The sequence below is a fragment of the Sorex fumeus genome, unplaced genomic scaffold (genome assembly GCF_029834395.1).
Source record: "Sorex fumeus unplaced genomic scaffold, SorFum_2.1 ptg000092l, whole genome shotgun sequence".
Lineage (NCBI taxonomy): Eukaryota > Metazoa > Chordata > Mammalia > Eulipotyphla > Soricidae > Sorex > Sorex fumeus.
This window is the reverse complement of record NW_026606149.1, coordinates 8,997,502-9,018,558: the sequence shown is the minus strand read 5'-3', so window position 1 is coordinate 9,018,558 and position 21,057 is coordinate 8,997,502.

The following is a 21,057-nucleotide window of genomic DNA, read 5'->3' as shown; positions in this document are numbered from 1 at the left end:
AACTTGCCAAAGACACTTAGCAATGGAAAGACCCAGGCACCAGGTACATCACAGACATTCCTGGAGCACTGGAAGAAACCCAGTCCAACTTGATTCCGGAGAAGCCAGCGATCATGCCTGCCTTCCTCTGTGAAATTCCTGCTTGGTTGGAGCAGGTATTTCTACAGGACTCTTTCTCTGAAGAACCCCTTGGCTGTGACCTCCGTCCTCCACCTCCACTTCGAGCGACCGCACTTTTCCTCAAGCGATGACTCATCTCCACTCTTCACTCTGAATCACACTCAGGAAACTTCTACCCTGTTGAAAGCTCTTGTGACATGCCCTCATTCCTCCCCGGCCGCCACCACTGACTTCCTGAAGTCGGTACCGCCAATTCCTAGAGCAAATGGGCCCGGCAGAGTGCTGCATGTTCAAACCATCTCCGAGCAAGTGAAGAACAATCTCTGGTTTCCCTTATTTTGTATAACCACAATCATCTCTTCGCTTCTGTAGCCTACTTGCAGTGAATGTCTTTTGTGATTAATGAAACTGATTCAGTTCCACTTCAGCATTTAAATAATCACAGCTGTGGTTTATGGCTCTGCACCCTAAAAGCAGTGGAAGTGCCTGCTTAAATAGTCCTTTCTGCCAGCACAGCCCGAGTGTGAGGTGCTTGGAGACAGCAGAGGGGCACCGTGACTTCCCTAGCAAAAGGAAAGTTTTCTCGAAGCGTGAGCAGAGCATCTGTATTTACCAAAGAAACTCAATCCACTCATCAGAGCTTCGGAAACGAGCCGTTCTCTCGGCCCCCAAGGTGGCTTCCCTGCTGCAGCAGAAACTGGGGCCCTGGGAGGAAGGGGGCAGGCACTGTGACAAGCCCGGGAAGCCCAGCACTGTGCTCGGGAACTGCACAGCTAGCGCCCAACACACAGGTCTGCTCTGAGGTGTGTGCTTGCTGTCTTCTCCCTGGGTCTTTGATTTCTCTCTCTTCTCTTTGTTTTGGAGATTCTCTCTCTTCTCTCTGTCTCTCTCTCTATGGCTATTTTGCACATGCTAGGTGGAGACTGGCTGCCGGTTTTACTTTTGTGTATTCTCTGATTATAATAATATGGATTGAGAGACTTCTGTGGGGGCCAGGGGAGGAAGCCAGCTGACTAGCCTTCATGCGTGTTCTCACCAGGCTTCAAAATTCTGTGCTGGGAAGGCAGGCTCTCCATGGGCTTTGGGTAACACTGGTTGCTTATCTCGTGCCAGACACAAAAATAAACTCAAACAGGTTTGAAGACTTAAATGTCAGACCCACATTTATCAAACTCCTGTGGGAAAAACTTCATAATGTGGGTCTGCCAACATCATCACAATCACAGACAGCAAAGCTGTACGTGTGATCTCATGTGATGACAACAAAACGAAAACACCTCTGTCCGGCAAAGTGGACGGCCAACAAGGTGACAAGGGAACCTTTGGAACGGGAGAAAGACTTTGCATTATTTATTTATTTATTTATATTTATTTTTAAGGAATCGCTGTGAGATACAGTTACAGACTTACACACTTTCATGATTATATTTCAGTCATACAAAGATCGAGTACCCATCATCCCTCCATGGGAGAAAGATTTTGAAAGCCACAAATAGCTGAGATAGAGTTGCTGCCCACAACTCAATACCAAAATACAAACACAAACACAAAAGCAAAATCAATTGATCTAATTAAATGTGGCAAAGAACTTGAAGAGACCCTTTTCTAAGATGGCAGATAAGTGGGTTAAATCACTCATCATCAGAGAAATGCAAACCGGTCACTGTGTTGATCCCCTTACACCAAACAGCAAAAGCAAACCAGACCACATGACACAAGCACTGCTAAAGCCCTGGTGTGTGTGTGTGTGTGTGTGTGTGTGGGTGTGTGTGCGAGCGCACGTGCGTGGGTGTCTGTGTGTGTGTGTGTAGGTATGGTGTTAGAGAGAGCCGTTGCCCAGGGACATATGGAGGTTCCAGAGCCAAATCTCGCCCTCTGCTGCTCTGTCCTGTGGGGGTCTTAGATCCTGGGATCCCAAAGCTCTGAGCACCACAGCCTCTCAGCGTCAGCCCACTGGCCTCTGTGTATGGACCTGATTGCCGCTGACTCGGCTACACAGCAGTGAAGGGGTGAGAGCAAGCCAGCTGTGGGATCAGATTCTCTTCGCTGCAAAGACCAGAGAGCTTCTCCTCTCCAGTGCGTCGTCCTGGGCCAGGACGGATGGTGACTCACTGAGAAGCACAGGCGTGGGGACAGGGGAGATGCCCACACTTGGCTTCCTCTGCTGTGCCAGAGGGCAGGCTGGGTCCCCCAGACAAGCACCATCTCTGCTTCTGATCCACTTCTGGGTCAGACACAGCCCCTGCCCACCTCTTCTTCTCTCTTTCCTTCTCTCACTCTCGTCTCTCTGACTCTGTCTCTGTCTCTCTCTTCCCCTCTCTCCCTCTTTGACCCCGTTCTCACTCTCTCTGTCTTCCTCTTTGTACCCCTTTCCCTCTCTCCCTCTCTTTCTCTCTCTCCCTATCTCTTTGGGCTGGAGCTATAGCACGGCGGTGGGGCGTTTGCCTTGCACGCAGCCAACATGACCGACCCGAGTTCGATTCCTCCACCCCTCTCGGAGAGCCCGGCAAGCTACCGAGAATATCTCGCCCGCACGGCACAGCCTGGCAAGCTCCCCGTGACGTATTCGATATGCCAAACACAGTAACAACAAAGTCTCATGATGGAGATGTTACTGGGCCCGCTCGAGCAAATCGATGAACAACGGGAGGACCATGACCGTGACCTATCTCTTTACCGCCCCGCCCCCCCCCCCCGTCTCTGGAAACCCTTCCACACTGATGCCAGCTGATGAAATCTCACACACGCTTCCAGAAATCTCTGTCTTCCTGCTCCGGGGGCTCTGCAGTTGAGCTGTGGGTCCTGGGTGCTGGGTGGCAGGATCCAGGAGCTGCCCCATGGGGCTCTGAGTGGGTGGAGCAATGTCTCCTTCTGAGCAGTTCAGGGGCACATTATACACCATGCCTGGGCGGAGGCTAGAGGGGTGGTACCTATGCCCTGCTCAAGGTGCCCTGTTTAGGGTCTTTGTGGTTTGCTGGCTTAACTCTGTGGCTGCCAGCACTCTGACCGAGGGCTCACAGGATGCCCCACCTCGAGCACCAGAGTCTGCCCCTGTGATTTCTGACGAGGGACCCACGTCAGGGTAGAGGAGATGCTTTGGCTGCCGTTCCCAGCACACCCTGTGATGCTGCCAAGGGGGACTCAAGAGTGACCGCCAGGTTTCTCAGGACCCTCAGGGTTAACTGCCTGCAGAGCTGAGGGTCTACCCCATGATGTGGCCTGTTCTGGACAAAAGGATTAAACCCCACTTGTGAGGACATTTGAAAATGTTCAAAAACCTGTTACCACTGGTGGAGTTCATACTTCAAATCCTGCACATTTTACATTCTTTGGGGAGCTCCTGGGAGGTGTTGAGAAGACAGGGAAATGCTTTTGCCCAGAGCGTGCTCAGGGTCCCACAGAGCTGGAACATGCTGGCCGGATCACTTGGTGCAGCCCCAGGGCTGGGGGCAGAGCTATGGAGCAGGATTCTACCCTCGTACAAAGAGGAGGGCCAGTGCCAGCCCATTTCTTGATTCTTCTGTCGCAATTCTACCCCAATACAAAGTGTGATGACCTGTTCACGGGGAGGCAATGACGGGCTGAGCCATTCGGAGCTTTATTGCTCACCCTGGAACCCTGATTCAGGGGTGGGGGACGTGTGGGGGACAGGGAAGGGGATGGGCAAGCTGGTGTGTATTGATTACATCTTTGCCACTTGTGAGTGGCTCACACACACACACACACGACAAAATGGAACCTAGACACTCAGGTGTAGGGTTTATGGAGAACCGGACTCAGGGACAGGGAAGATCCTGGTTGTCCACTGCCTGGACACTGACCCTCTCGCACCCAGCCTCCCCTGTCCGCCTTGCGGAAGTGGACAAAGAGCTTGGGATAATCAGATGCCATGCACCTCTGCTCTGCACGAGCTAGCCTGGAGCTGCCAGGGTACTAACAGGCAAGAGCGTTGCCCCTCGAAGGTGGGAACCTCATGCCAGCAGGAACTCTGGGCTCCTCTCGGACCCCTCTGCCCAGTGGGCAGCCTCAGAGGGCAGGCCGGGGGCTGAAGACTGATGGACTGCCAGCAACACTCACCTGGACTCAATTCCACAGGCTGAGGAGGGATTTGTAGGTCTTAAGAGATCAAGACACACCTAGTAGGATTTGGCCTGGAGTGAGCTGGAAGTGGCTGCTCTGGTAATCGGAGACTGAAAGGCTTCCTAACGGAGCACGGTTTCTGGGTCAGAACTGAGCCTGGGATTGGGAACCCTGACTACTGACTCAGGTGACCGGGGCCCACACTGGGCAGAGACCAATTCTGTGGTAAATGTGTATTGGATTACGGGGTGCAGGGGGCTTGGACAAAAGGCCAGGTAGATTCCGGAAGTTGCTGTTCCGACACCTACTTTTTGTCCAGCCTCAGTTACACAGGTTGTGTTGTGGTGGAGATGACGATCCCAGGGGTGGTCATGGAGGTGGGTGGTGTCCTCATGGAGGTGGGTGGTGTCGTCGTGGTATGGTGGCTGTGATAGTGAGGGTGGTGGGAACGGAAATGGTGTTTAGTGATGGTGGTGGTGGTGGTGGATGGTGCTGATGGAGCAGATATGGAGGTAGTGTTAGGTGTGGTGGGTGGTGCTGATGGTGGGGGCAGATATGAAGGTTAAAGTTTCCTCCATGAACCCCTGGCCACCCCTAGGAGAGAGGTTCAGGGTTGGCTGTTCATCTCACGAGGAGGGCATGGAGCAAAGCCCAGTTCAGTAACTCTCCACTGCAGATAGTGACCAGAGAGCTGGGGCTGGCACTGTTCTCTCAGGGTCTCAGGGTCTGGTCCCAGGCGGACCCTTGTGTCATCTGTCAGTTTCTGAGCTTGGTGCGGTCTCAGTGGCTCCGGACCCTGGAGTTCCTCTGCGGGGACCCCCCAGCTCCAGGAGATTTGTACCTGCTAAGGTGATGAGACTTTCTCGTTCCTCCTAATTCCAGTGGCTTTTTGTTTTTCAATTTCTCTGATTGGCATTGCAGGGTAGTACACGCGACCAGGTGAACTTTGGAGTAATGAAAACATTTCTAGGGAAGGTTCCGATGTCAGACCTTCTGCTAATGCCTATCGGCTTTCCTGTTAATCCAAACCAGCAAGGCGTGTCACACATTAGCTTGCCCTTGTTTGGGGTTTTCTCTTTTGATTATTCTCATGCATTTTCTTTTTCATTTCTTTGGTTTTTATCCCTGGGGCCATTTTAAGTTGAGAAAAGCCTTATTTAATGAAATTCTTCCTTCTCTGTTAGCGGTGATTTCTCGTTGGTATGAACTAATTCTCCGTCTTTTAATTTTTATTTTTTAACTGCTCAGCACACTGATTTTTGGCAACCGTGCCAGGCTTCTCCTCTCAGAAATTTCAAATTTCCTGAGCCCTCCCAGGGGCCACCCTGGGGGGACTCGACCCCAGAGGTCCTGGTGACCCAGAGGTCGTGCTTGTCAGCCCTTTGCATGACAGTGAGGGCAAGTCACTGGCTCAGTTCTGTTGGGCTGGGCCCTGGGAATGGGCTCTGCTCTGGCGGCTCCGGTCCTGTCTGCAGTGCTCTCATGCTGACCCTCTCATCCAGCTTCGATCTTGAGTTGCTGGTCTGCACTTCTGGCTGGTTTCCACGCTGGAGCCAGCTGCTCCTCCAGGACCCTTGAGACTGGAGGCAGTTCTGAGCGGCCCTGGGTGGGGGCTCCCAACTCTATCCCTGCCTGGTTCTTCTCCACTTTTCACTGATGTCGGTTTTTATATTCTTCCAAGCTGCCCAAGCTCCCTCCACACCCCCCTCGCCCGGGGAACTGCCAATGGGGAGCTTGGGTGGGGGCTTTTCCAGGCGGGTTTGAGGAGCAGAGGGAGACAGACCCATGTTTCCAAACGAGCACGCCCACTTGGGGGGCCCTATCAGGACCTCTTGGGTCCTGGGCCTTAATGCTCCTGTCCAGAAGCCTCCATTTTATCTGGAATGGGGGTGTCCCAAGCTGTGCCCAGCAGGACAGCCCTTCCGAGTGATTCTCCACCCCCGTGGCCAGAGGATGAAGGCCTCAGGAGTCAGTGCTGCCACGTGGGGGTGCTCAGTGGGGTCCAGGCCAGAGCCAGTGCTGCTCAGGGGACCAGATTGTGCCCGGGATGGAGGCTTGTTGGCTGCGTGTGAGGCATGAACCCCAACCTCTGTGCTGTCTCTCAAGCCCCCAGAACTTTGGAGCCCTCAGACCTCTTATCTCAATCCTCACAACGGTCACCTGGAAATCTCTCTAATGTAGAAAGGGGCACTGCAGGCTGAATCTCAAGCAGGACTTTTCCTGTTATTGATTTGTTTATTTATTTATTTATCTTTTTGCCGCCACGCCCTGCGGTGCTCAGGACTCACTCCTGGCTCTGCACTCAGGGGTCTCTCCTGGTGTGGCCCTAGGGACTAGAGAGGGTGCTGGGAATGGGGTTTGGGTCAGTCACGTGCAGAGCAAGCTCCCTGCCTCAGTCTTTGTCTTTCCTGGCAGACCTTGTCCTGCCAGTCCACGTCCTGGATCCTTCTCCTGGGTCGCAGTGTGGAGTTTCAAATCCTGCCAAAGCCAGTTACTTTCCCTAGAGACTGCCTCTAACCCCCATCAGATGCCATTAGGGGGGTCTGCGACATCTCTGCCCCAGGTGCTGCTACTTGCCCAGGTGAGAATATCTTTTTCTGCTGCAGGCTGGCTATGAGCGTCCTGGCCTGGAGGAGGTTTGGGGGTGTTATCGATGCGGGGTGTGGGGGCGGTGTGGGTGTGGGCATCTCCGCCTGGATGGGCAGCTGGGCGGAGCGTGTCTCCAAGGCACCTGTTGGAGCCTAATGCTCCAAGGGATGATAGTGGCAGGTGGAGTCTTTGAGAGTTCAATTGGCTGAAGGGCACAGCTGTTGGGACGGGAACGAACCCCACACAACTGCCGAGCTCCTGGACGGTGGGGTGGTTGGTGGAGAACGGGGTGGGGGTGATGCTCACTGGACCCAGAATCTGAGTCTTAAATCCCGTCCTTCATCTTGAGCTCCCAGCCTCTGGAACCGAGAGCAGAGGGTAATTACCCCTGTTAGTCTCCCGGCCCCAGTCCCGTCTGTTTATTGGTTTTTAAAGCTTCTTTATGAATTGCTTGTTCACACTTGGTCTGTTTTTCCTCCTGGGGTGCTCGTCTAATCCCTACTTGCTTCCAGGAGCTCCTTAGAAGTATTTGGTAAATTACTGGCCGCAAATTCCTGCAGCACGTACCTTCCACTGTCCCATGCTTTTCTTGTCAGTTTATTTCTGCTGATCTTTTCCCCCTACAGATACTGTAATTTTCAAGCAGTTTTTCCATTTGTGTTTGACTTGCTTCTATGTATTTTGGAGAAAAACTGCCTTGACATGTCATTCAAAATGTCAAGTGTCCCTCATTGGACTTGGGATGAAGGACCCTGGCAGAGCATTCACTTTGCAGGGGTGAGGCCTTGGGTTTGATTCCCAGCAACCACACACAGAAAGGCACACACACACACACACACACACACACACACGAACACACACACAAAATATCCCTTTCTATTTCCTCTTAGAATGTAATCCTTCCTGTTTACAAGATATTTTTTGTATTGAATGAGAGGGATCTAATTTTATTTATTTATTTTTAAATACAAATACAAAACCATCCAAAGCAGCATTTAATTTTAAAATGTGGCTTTTTTGTGGAAGATATCCCATTCCCCTGCTTGGAAGGTCAGAGCAGCATTACAAATGTACCCAACCCCTTGCTCCTGTGAAGGTATTTCACATGTCCCCTGCAGAGGAGAAAGCCGAGAGAAAGTTGGACCGTGAGCTCCTCGTAGAGCTGCCAGCAGCTGCCAAATTCAGCCAGAAACGCTTTAGACACAAGAAAATGAGTTCGTGTCATCCAAGGCATCAGGGGTCCGGAGCCTAGACACCTTATGGCAGAAGCAAAGACCCCCGAGTGTGCTCTCCATTCCCCGGACTGTGCTCACGGAGACCCCATCCGAACTCTGTGGGCAGCACTTCTCTCGACTGTACTGCAGTGGGCAATAGCTGATGATATCCTTCATGAGTCCCCACCGCAGGCAGCCAGTGGAATGTTCTAGAATAACTTCAGGATGGAGTGTTAGTTGGCTGCAGCTCTGATTCCAATCCTCTATACCAAGTGTGGTCTGAGACCCATGAGGTCCCTCCTGAAGACAGAGGAAAGAATAGCCCCCGGAACTCTGCTGTGGGGCCTCTCTCACCCACCCCCAACAAAATTCTAGAATAAACTAAAAAAAAATGTTCCTTGCTCCTCTTTCCTGGGACTAATCCTGCTTCTCAGATACTCTGCTCCCCCCACCCCCACCAACTCTGCCCCGCCCCCCCCCCAGCTCTGCTCCTGTGTCTGCATCTCCTTCTCTTCCATCTGCCTCTGAACCTTGGAGCCCAGGCGTGTGGACACTTGGGGCCTTTCCCTCTAGCCGTGGGGCCCGAGGGCCACAACCTCCAGCAGGATGGAGAGTATCGGGGTGATGCCCGGGGAATGTGGACCTTGTAGGGATGAAGCACTGAGGCCCACACTGTGCCCCCCACCCCATTTCCCCATCGGCACCCCCGTGGACTGCACCCTGACACACACAGAGCAGGCCTGCCCTGCAGCACTGAGTCAGGCAGGCTGTCCGAATGCCTCCCTTCCTGAAGCAAGCTACTGCTCTTCAGACTCGTTGTGTGGTTGTTTTCCTTGTCTTAAACTGTACCCTGTGGAATCACAGAGCCTGTCTTATGTGTTCAGCTATGTTACTCAGGAGGCCTGGGCGATTCACCTGTTTTCTTTCCTGTATTTGCCATTCTGTGTCTTCTGGTGGGCCAGGGGCCGCGACTCACCACACCCCAGGACAATAGAATCTCTCTGAACGGCTCTGGCTGCCATCTGGGGGTCCCCTTCATCAGAGGGGTTCTAATGCCCCTGAACCCATGCCTTCAAGTGAACTCTAATGTCAGTGGTGGTCATACAGTGGTGATGATGAGGCCATGCAGGTTCATCAGAGGTGACAAGTTGTCTTATCTGGGGGCTGGGGGTGAGGCTGGCGACGGGGAGGCTGTGTGTGGAGCTCAGGGCGCCCCATGCATCTGTGAACCAGGTGGAGGCAGAAGGATGGTTCCCAATGCCCCTGCAGGGCGCCACTCAATGAAGAGAATGAGAACAATGCACATTTATCCTCATTAACATAGGAAGAGTTAAAAAAAATCTGGCAACATGGTGAAAAACCACAAAATGAAAAATGCTTGAAAACTTCTATTAACTGTCAGGTTAATTTTTTTCCTATGAAGAAAAGTTTGGGATGTTTTAAAAATGAATGACTCGAATCTGAAATACGTTGTTCCATGGATATTTTATGCAGGTGACATGATTGAGAAAGAGCTAGGATGGTCAGTGCCCTGAAAGGTGCTGGGGGTGTTTTTCCTGGAGAGAAATTCCTCTGGTCATGGCCCAAAGCCATTTCTCTTAAGGAGTCATAGGGAGTATAGAAAAATCTAGCGCTGAGGCCATGGATTCAACAGGCGCAAAGGGGGTGTCTTTCCACTGCACTGGCTTGACCTTCCGCATCACCAAAGTAAGCTATGGGGTTTTCACAGCATCGATGTTTATGCTTCTGTGCTATTGATCTTTTGCATTCTCGGTACTGCGAGAGGGGAGATCTGTAATTCTTTATTCTCTGTTAATGAGAGCCGTAACACTTCCCTGACATTTCAAGCTGTCTGAGGTCCAAGGTGAGGTCACGAGACTCCTCATCTCCTACTGTGAATAAATAACCAGCAATAAAGCCCATCCAGTGTTACAGTGTGAAGTGCTGGCCCAGGTCCCTCCTAGCTGACCTGGAAATGAGAATCTCTTATGCCAGAGATCACCCCTGCAGCACGGTTAATGGCACTTTTGGAGTCTGTTTTGTGTAAAATGTATTTGTGTTCCAATGTGGAGATATATCATCACCTTCGAAGTTATACTCTGTTTTTCTCTATCTCTACTTGGCAGATCCTTTCCCACATACTTTCTTACTAATAACTCTTTCCAATTAGGAGATGGTTTTTATTGTTCCTTGGGGTGGGGGTTAGATGGGCAGACATGAGGGAGAGAATAGGAATTAAAAACGGAAAGTCCAGTATTGTGGAAGTTGAATGCGTTGGATGACTGCATATGTGGCCGCAGGCTTCAGGAGTTCCAAGATCTTTAGAACTGGGATGATTTTCTTCGCCTGCCTCCTCCCAAAGGGGTCCCAAAGTTTTCGCCCCAAAGACCTGTGTGTGTATCCATGAGTTTCAGTGGCTTGTTATCTCTTTTGAGTTTAGTCATGAAGCTGTGAAGCTGGGTGGTTGTTTACAAGGTGGCAGCTGTGAAAAGCGGGTGTTGCTGTGGTGGCCTCAGCACTGACAGCCCAGCAGGAGACATAGGATTAGATGGGAAAATAGCACAGAAGCCCACTAAGCTCAATGAGTGAAAACAACACAGAAGGCTCAGCTAGCAACAAGCAGCTTAGTGAATCCTCAGGCAATGACCTTACTGTCCAGATGGCGAGATATGACACTTGTTTTTCTCTTTGGGTCACACCCGGCAATGCACACGGGTTCCTCCTGGCTCTGCACTCAGGAATTACTCCTGGTGGTGCTCAGGGGACCAGATGGGATGCTGGGGATCGAACCCGGGTGGGCCGTGTGCAAGGCAAAGGCCCTACCCGCTGTGCTATCCGTCTCGCCCTGAGATATAACACTTTTCACAAATTTTTATTTTACTATAGTATTTTTAGGTGATTCTGTTAGCCATTTTGTTGTAATAAGCAATACAAAATAAGTTATTTTGTGCCTGCTAAGGGGGGCAGGCTTGTGTGGAAAACTGGGGACAATGGTGGAAGGCAGGTTACACTGGTGGTGGGGTTGGTGTTGGAACGTTGAATGCCCCAAGCAACTGTATTATTGACAAATTTGTAAACCACGGTGTTTAAATGAAGTTAAAAAAGAAAGGTCATTCCATTAAAGTTCAAACAGACTATAGGAACCTGAGATAAGAAGTCAGTTCAGATGACATATGGGCTGAAAATAGGATCAGAACACACACTTAGACTTTTTCCAGCCTTCAAGAACTTGAAACCTGTTAAGCAGATTCTTTTCTATGGCCTCTCAGTATCAAAACTGCTTTCTTTGCAAAAAAGTTTAAATAGATGTGAAAAAAGGAAATGTGTATTTCCAGATAAATATAGATTTTTCAAATATCAAAAAGCTTCCTCTTTTTAGCTACCGTTCTAATCTTAGAATGTAATTCAGGAATAACGAGAATTGGGTACTTTTAATATTAGCTACACAAATTGTAGTATTTATAAAATATTTTTATAGAATGCAACTTCTCTTTCCTGTCACTTGAAACCAATATTAATTTGTTGCCAGATGATAGTTTATATAATATTCTGAGGGTGATCTGTGATTCATATATCCCAAAGTCATAACAATTTCAAGTCTGAATATTAACTTTTATATAGTTTGGAAGTAAAAATTTCCCTTTTTTTCCTTCACGTTTGGGAAACAGATAAAAATCTCTCATGGTTACGGACTGGAATAGGTCAGCAAGGTTTTGGGTACTTTATGTTTTGGCTCATCTTTGAAAAGAGAAAAGCTGAGTTCTGCCATCCTCATCATCCCTTTGGGACACTAGGCTTGTCCCAAAAATCTGCCCTCTGGTCTTATCTTATATGCTTGGGGCACAGAGTGGCAAGAAAAAATCACTTGATCACTTGACATCCTGTTACTCATTGATTTGCTTGAGTGGGCACCAGTAATGTTTCCATTCATCCCTGTTGCATGCTAGTGTAGCCCAGTGGCATCTGCTTGTTCTAGGAACACAAAGAGCCTCAAACCAATTGTTCAGGATCTTGACGAAGAAGTCTGACCATCTCATAAGTGGGCAGCCATGTGGTCTTTGACTTCCCGTGGGATCCAGTCAGTAATGGCTCTAGTCCGGTGGTTATCTCCAAATCTCATTACGTGTCCATCCCATTTGATTTTCGATGCCTTGGCAAATGAGACAGCGTCCCTGATTCTTGACTCTTGATGGAGGTTGGAACTCCGGTTTCTTTTTCTCATTTGAGTGAAGTGTGATACTCCAAGCATAGTTCTTTCGATTCCTCTTTGGGAGACCCGAATAGCATTCTCATCCTGTTTTCATAGGGCCCAGGTCTCTGAGGCGTATGTTAATGTAGGAAGAACAGTGGAATCAAACAGATGTGTGCCCAGAGTCGGAGGTTCTTCATTGTCTTAACTATTTCTTTACTGCTCTTGAGGGCATACCAAGCTGCTCTCTTCCTTCTGCACAACTCAGGTGCCAGGTCATTTGTCATGTTGACTTCTTGACCTAGGTACACATACTTGTTGCATTCGGAGATGGTCATTCCGGTGAGAGTGAATGGAACGTCAGGAACAAGACTGTTTCTCATAAACATTGTTTTCGTGAGATTCAGCTGTAGTCCGACCTTTCCACACTCACGGTCGAAGTCGGCCAGAATTTGTGCCGCTTGGCTAATGTTTGGTGTTATTAGAATGATGTCATCAGCTGTAGGATGACATTGCTTTGTCCTTTCTCCCTTGCCACAAGGAACTCAGATTTACTACAGTGCTCCTGAAGCACTTCCATTCCATTGTGTTTATCTGTAAACTCTTCTCTATACTCTCTTCCCTAAACAGTTAGTCAGCTTTCCCCCTAATCAGAATCTGTTAATTTGTAAGTCAGATCCTTCTAGGACACTGAAATTGTATTGTAAGTTTAATATTGCCTTTCCTCCTTTCTTTATGTCTTTTGAATAGTTTGATGCAATATCCTTTTTGTATAGATACAGGAAGATAGTTAATATTATACTTCGTAAGTTAGGATTTAATTGGCTTTGAATATTATTCACTCCCAGGCTTTCTCGACTTAAGCTTCAGTTTCCCTTAGTTCCTAGCACCCCAAAAGCAGGGTCCCGATGAGGGACTGAATAGACCCAGGGCAAGCTGTGAGCTACTCTGGCATTGAAATGGGCCAGGCCAAAGTGCCACGATTCTTAACTATAAGTTAGGAGCTTGATCATAGACAAATGCTGTCATGATCCAAAAGTAACGACGATACTAGGACCCTGCTAGAGATAGGAAAAACTGTCTGGCCTGAGCACTGTAGTCTGAGATCGAGATGGCCCTAGAAGAGCAATTCTATACAGTAAGCTTAAGTATTTCTTACTGTATCCACACGAAATGATTTATATTATGTATGCTTATATGTTTGTTGGACAGGGAGAGGAGAAACACACCCAGAGGATTCCATTCTAGGGTGGGTCGTCCTGCTGAGAGAGTATCTGTCCTAGAAGTGGCTTTCCCCCTATTGACTGTGACCACACCTATGTGTAGTTGTTACCCCAACCCCTCATGCTTTGGGATTTAACGAGATGGTAAGAGTGGGCTGGGGGATCAGGATCCAGACTCCAGAAGGAGAAGAAGAAAGGGGATCCAGATACCAGAGCGAGAAGGAGAATGAAGTGGGATGGAGGAGGAGAATGAAGTAGCATGGGGAAGGAAGAAGCAGGAGAAGAATCAGAGGAGAATGGAGATGGGAATGGAATAAACTGCAACTAAGACCAACCAGCCTGGCCCTCATTTCCTTCCTTCACCTGCCCATCGCCATCGACCTCCCTGGGGTGGGGGAAGTGGCATGAGACTACCAAATGTGGGCGGCGGGAGAGATAGACCACTGCTGAGGTCTCTTTTTGAGTTTGCACAATCAGCAAAGCAGAGGTTGTGTAAGTGCTGACCGTCTATCTTCACTCCCATTCCTTCCCATTCCAGTTGCCGCATGATGTTCTCGAGGGTGGCACTGAAGAGTTTTGGTGAAATGGTATCCGAACCCCTCTCTTGACATGGATGATCACTTCTTTGTAGAATGGTGAGATCCTGGTAGTGAATCCATAATACAGCTCACAGAAGATCCTGATGTATTGAGTTTGAATGTCCTGATTGGCTAGGGCTTTGATGACCGCTTCTGTCTCAACAGAATCAAAGGCCTTCTTTAAATCAATGAACGTTAGACAGAGCAGCATCTTGAACTCCTGAGAAACCTCAATGAGCTTGGTTATCGTGTAGATATGGTCGATCATGCTGAATCCTTTTTGGAACATGGCTTGCTTGCATGGTTGTCCTTCATCTAGTGTTCTGCCAATCCTATTCAGGATGACTCGAGTGAACAGCTTGTAGATGATAGACAATAGGCAGATCAGGTGATAGTTGCCAATGTCATGAATGTCTCCCTTCTTGTACAGTAGAACAGTCCTGCTGGTTTTCCATTGGGACGGAACCTTGCATTCAGACAGGTATAGCGTGTGAAGAGCCGAGCCAGCGTATTGATGAGTACTGATGGCAGGTTCTTCAGGTGTTCAGGTCTGACCTTGTCTGGTGTGAAGACCCACCCTACCGGTACCAGATAAATACCTCACCAGCAGACCTCCACTATCTCCACTACCTCCACTACCCAGCTGCCGCCACACTACAGGACACTTTCCGGACCAGGTGATTTTATGACACATGATAAAATCACTAATAATAGCAAAACAAAGCATTTGTGGGTGCCATATCTGACTTTGGGGAAAATGATGAGACTCTGACCTCAGGCACAGACTGAGGGGGTGACAAAAAACTTAACAAAAAAAATTAAAAATACAAATACTCCCTTGTCTCTCTGAGTCCCAGCCTGCTGGGCTCTCTCTGGCTGACCCGCCCACTACAAACACTTGTCCTTTCATTCTAGAATTCACTGAACGATTTTTGAGGAAGGCTCTGACCTATCTCAATGGTCAAATTCTCAGACTTGGTGCTAGTTTCCTGGGTCCTTCTGCATGAGCTTGCTCAAGCCAGAGCTGTGTCTCTCTGAGAAGTGTTGTCTCTGCATCAGGCAAAGGCATCAGGGAAATTGGGTGTGTCTCTACCTGACTGGGTGACTGTCTATCACTTGTCTAGCACCATCGTCAATACTGTAATCTGTTTGTTTGTTAACATAACTCCTATGTATCAATTGTTTCTCTTTATTTAGGATTCATATACCACCTATTACCTATCATTTATCCATTTTTTTCATTTTTCCCATTGTTTATTATCTACCTCTAGCTTTAATATATCATTTTCTATTCATCTATTTGTTTATTATTATTCTAAACGGCTGCTCCTCCCAGATGGAAGTATAAAATGAGGCCCCCATAACCATTCCACCTGACTCCGCACCAGGCTCTTCTCACTTGGGGCACCCCAGAGCGGGGAGGGCTCTTGCCATCCTACAAGGGACCAAGCCCCTGCAGCTGACCTCCACTACCCAACCGCCGCCACACTCCAGGCTGCTTTCCAAACCTTGCAACACATCATAAGACACTTCCTGCCCATTTTCTATAATTACCACATCATGTTTGTTGGAGTTTAGACATTAGGCAACAAATCATAGAGAGAAATATATCCTGCCCACACGGGCAGAGCCTGGCAAGCTCCCTGTGGCTTATTCAATATGCCAAAACCAGGTCTCATTCCACTGACCCTGAAAGAGCCTCTGATCATTGGGAAAGATGAGTAAGGAGAGTCTGCTAAAATCTCAGGGTTGGGACAAACAGAGACGTAAAATTGAAGTAAATTGATCTAGTAAATTGAAGATCAAGGGGATGACAGTGATACAGTGACAATGATGATGATGATGATGATGATGATAATTTTGTTTTGGGGGTCACACGTGGCAGAGTTCAGGACTTATTCTTGGGTCTGCACTCAGGCATGTCTCTTGGCTGTCTTGGGAACCATATGGAATTCTAGGCATCAAACCTGGGTTGGTCTAGTACAAGAAAAGCTTCCTGCCCACTGTACTGTCTGCCCTCATTTCTCTATTTGTGTGTCATCTATCACCTACAATTTGATGTCTATTATTTCTATACCAACTGGTTGTCAATCATCAATCAATGGATAATCTGCCATTTGCAACCGGGATAAACCTCGAGGACACCATATTTAGTGAAATAAACCAGACCCAGGACAAAATCATCAGGATCCCACCAAATGCAGATCTGACACGTTAAAGTCATAGGAGCAGAGGAGGTTGAAAAAGGAAATGGGACCAGGGCACAGAAGTTCAGCTGCGGAGACCAGGTGAGTTTTGGAGAGTTAAGGTCTGCCTGGCACCTCCTCAACCTTGTCATGTGTGTTTGAGGCTGTTCATAGTTAGATCTTGTGTGTCCTCATCTTCCTCCCAATCCCCCGCCCCCTTCCACTCACACAAAGAGAAAAAGTGGCAGCTCTGTGAGATAGGGAATATATTACTGAGCTCGATTGTGATTGCCATTTCATGAGCACATCAAAACCTCTAGTTACCGAGGGAATGCAGTGCTTGAAAGGGGGGATTCCTAGATCAGGAGGGGAAAGGTTGAGAAGGAAATAAATTGAGGGAGAAAGAAGAGATCGATGGACACAGTGGGGAAGCAGGGGTCACGGGGATTGAGTACAAGGGTGGTGTAAGGAGTGGCCGAGTTAAATAGCCAAACCACAGAGTCAGCAACCGTGAAAATAAGATCGAGACTTCAACAACCAAACTCTGAAAGGCCCCTGTTAAGGTGGCAGGACAGGGAAGGGAGGAGGGGGGAGGTACCCTGGGAGCCCCGTTGGAGCCAAGACACAGAAGACACTGCTGGTGGCATTGGTGCTGGGACACAGTTTGTCTAAGCACCAACCAATTGTGAATAACTAAATCATTGTCCTTTAATAAAATGGAAGAAAATAAAGAAAATAAAGCCCCCTCTAGTTGTTTGTTGTAAATACAGTCAATTCCCATTTGCCAGCTGTGCCTTCATGCAGTTAGGGAATGGGGTGAGGGAGGCCCCTTAGCGTCTGCACTACCACCATGGCCCCTCACGTGCCCTCCTCTCCCTCGCCTGGAGGATGCTTGACAGAGTGAGTGGGGAGGAAGGCTGCTTTTCAGAGGCGCTCTGAGCCCTCCATTTAAATGATCCCGGCGCAAAGGAACATTTGTATTTGGCGTCTGCAGAAGGGCGACGCTTGAACATTCTTATTGACTGTTTTATTCCTGGGAGGGAAGATTGCGATGAATCGAATGATTAAAGCAAATCTTTTCACTTTGTGTTGTTTGCTCCAGATGATGCGAATCAAAACTACATTCTACAATAACAAGGCTTGAAGGGCCCGATTCTGCCTTGGCAAATTGTAGACTTCCTCCTGCTTTTTTTTTTTCTTAGAAAAAAACCCACACCTAACAACTGTGAGATAATAAGACAAAGGCAGAGGAGAACAATGAGGGTAATGCCTGGCCCAGCCTTAGAGCTCCTCTTCAAAGCTCCTGCCACCCAGGGTGATTATTCCGACTTGGCTAATGAAAAAATTAGTCTCAAAGGCACAAATGAGACTCAGACATTAGTTTTCCTTTAAATTATTTTTTTTTCTTCTCAAAGTATAACAAAATCATAGAGAAAAATAGTTGAATTTATCCCTCTCCTCAAAAATGCTGGATTGAGTCAACAAACTCTGTGTATCACCAAGCATCTGGGTGCTCTGGGCAGAGACAGCTCCGTGGAAATTCAGGGGTGGGGGCCCCCTGTGTGTCCTGTGTGTCCCCCTGAGGTAACACCCCAGCAGGAATGGCCATTCTTTTTTCTCTTTCTTTCTTTCTTTCTTTCTTTCTTTCTTTCTTTCTTTCTTTCTTTCTTGTGAAACACCATGAAGTACAGTTGTAGACTTACAAACTTTTGTGCTTGGGATTCAGTTATACAATGATCGAGTACGCATCCCTCCAAGGAATGGGCTTTCTTGTTTGTCTCTTAGACCCTCTGAAGTTTGCCAAGAAGAATTTATTTCCTTGCCCCCAAACACAGAATTATGCTTGGGTACATATTGCTGTCAGGTGATTGACGAGGAAATTGGTGCCACAGAAGCCGACTAAACTTCAGTACTCTCTTCTCAGTTGCCTGTGCCGATAATATCCCTCGGCTCGATGGAAGAAGCTGAATGTATCTCAAGATACTTGTAGACTCTTCCATCTTTGTTTTTGTTCTGTTTTGGGTCGCACCTGGTGGTACCGGGGCTACTCCTGGCTTTGCACATAGGTTTTATTCCTGGTGGTGCTTGTGAGACTATACCCTGCCAGGCGCTAAACTGCTCCCACGACCCCTTACCCCCAAAGTGTGGTGCTGCTCTTGGGCTTTCTCTTCAGTCCATTCCTGATGTGTTCCGTTGTTGTATCTGACTGAATCCTGCTTTAACATCAACCTTCACAGACTCACTTACTCAAGGGATGGGAAGATGCCCAAAGATGCGAATCTGCTTCTATTATAAGTTAAATTACAAAGAAAGGAATTTGGAGTTCTGTGACTTAAAAATCACATCGTCTATCTGTCCAACTTTCAGCACCTGAAGCAGATGAGAAAATGACAGCATTTCTGATCCTACTCCATGGGATTGAAAAATCAGTTTCTCCCAGACTAATCTATGTGAGAAAGGTTTGTAATGACTCATCAGGACACCAAGCTTGGGTTTCATCTGTGAAAATGCTGAGGGTTCTCTAAGACACTCACGTGGCTGACCTCTGGTTCTGATCCTGACCCAGGAGACTCGACAGAATCATACATTTGCACTGGATCCAGACCTCTTTGAGGAAGAACTGGATCTGGGTTTCATCCAATAGTAGTGGAGGTACAAATAGCATTTGTGGGAGTCACTCCTAAGGCATTTGAATGCATCCTCAAGTGAGGAGGCTATTGACTCATTTTTACATAAGATTAAGTGCCCAAAATGTCATACTTTTGATGCACAGAAAAGACCATCATTAATCCTTTCAAAAGCAACATCCATCTGTTATATAAATTATATTGCTGAGATTCACAGATTTTCAGTATAACCTCTACTGTAATCTTAGTATCATTATTGAGATTATATATATATATATATATGTATATGTATATATATAATCGTGATTTTTGTAGCTCGGGGACTCTAAATGTAGGCATTAATACATTTTCTTTAAAAAAAGCTTGTTTTCTAGCCACTGCTGTTATGTAACACCTGAGTGATTAAGATGAAAACAAGGAGTTATGCATTCTTGAAGAGTACTTCCAATTCTGCGCATCCTCGGCTGTTTCTTGAGGCGCTTGCCATTTCATTGTCAGGATGAAAGTGGCATCTTCATTTCCGTCAGTACGTCTCTGTTGCATTTACAAACGTGTTGTGTTGAAGTGTGAGGTGCTACCGACTGGAGGGGAAGGGAAGGGGAGAGGCCTTTGTGCTCCGGCAAGACAGAGGCATCAAATGAAAAATGAAACACCTCCACCCACCCCCTCACAGGGGAGCTGGCAGAGAACCACACCCCGTCAGCTGCAGAACAGCTCCTGTGCTGCTCCTCCTTGCACCCTCACTAAGGGCCTGAGTGGAGACACATCCACGCCTAGGGCATCCCACATGCATATGGTAATTACCCTCTAGTATCTATCTTGATATATTTATGTAGTATATGATATGCCTGAACCGTAGATTGCATACACTATGATTAAATAACGGGTTTCAGAATGAATCTTCACAACTTTATATATAGCAAGGTCAGGTCAGAGCAATTTCATTTAAACCAATTTCCCCCGAAGATCCCGAAGACCTAACCCAAAGCACTTTCAGAATTCAATGTTTCCAATAATACCCTTTCTCCTTTCCCTTTATAGCATTTGCTCTTCAGCGTCCTTTGGAAAATGCCCTAAGAGGATTTTACTGACTCTATTTCCTGTCTTTCATTTCATTGATTCTCCCTCTCAAGTCAGATAAATACATAACAATATCAGAAGGATGTGATTTTTAAGCCTTTCCAGCTAAATAATGCTATTTTCTGGAAGATGCCTGGAGCTCATTCGGAGCCATTAGCTCTCCTCCCCAATATGGCTCAGAGGCTGCGTGGGAACGTGTGGACACGTCACCGGCGCTGAAGGAGACGAACCCTTCCGTGGGGAGGAAGAGCTCAAGGGTCCCGCAAGACTGGGTGCTGGCATGGAACTAGGGACCAGGCCCTGGGGAGGCACCAGCTTCTTCTTCTTCTTCTACATTAAAAAAAAATTGTTCTCATAAAAAACATCATCACTGCTATTCTGGGAAATTCAAGTAAATTTACTCATGAGATAACGCTAGAGTAACAAGGAATCCAAGAGAAGGGCCGAGGAGAGCTTCGCACCAGCTGCCCAGCTGGATTTGTTGGCCTGTGGCTGGGGGTACGTCTTGTGATGTCCGGAGTCCTTGCTTCCGATAGGCTGGTGTCTGTCCATGGTGCTGGCAGGGCGTTCAGGGCAGCCCCCACGCTGGCCTGCATGTAGGGCTGGGGGCAGCAGAGACACGCAGCAACCTCACAGGAAGGCCAGCAGTGCCTGTTGCTGACTCAGGGCAGCTCTGATGGAAAGACGGAAGAAAATTCAATGCAGGCAGTGCCGTTGTGCCCGAGTTTCAGATACCCAATTGCGGAGAGACCAGGTCCACACACGATAATGCAAAAGCAAAGGAACTTTATTGCTAGCTCGAGCAAGGGTCCAAATTGCATCCAACGCAGTGGAGTCTTGACTAGGACCCCATTCCAAATCATGAGCAGTTTACATAGGGTTCAGTTAAGAAGCAGTTTATATACTGGTCTATTTTTAGCATTGGCCTATTACAACAGTGGTCAGCAATGAACAGTTTGGGGTTTTTCCAGGGAGGGTGCTGCGACCTCTCATGACAGGCCAAATCCAACCGTCCAGTTCTTATCTCGGCACATTACTCAACCAGGAGTTTACCAGGAACTGCAAGTCCTGCTCCGAGGAAACAGAAACTAAGGCCTAGCTGAGACTTAATGTTAGCTGCAGCTTGTCATGGCATCCGTTTTGCCCCCACAGTAGCTAAGCGGCCACTATG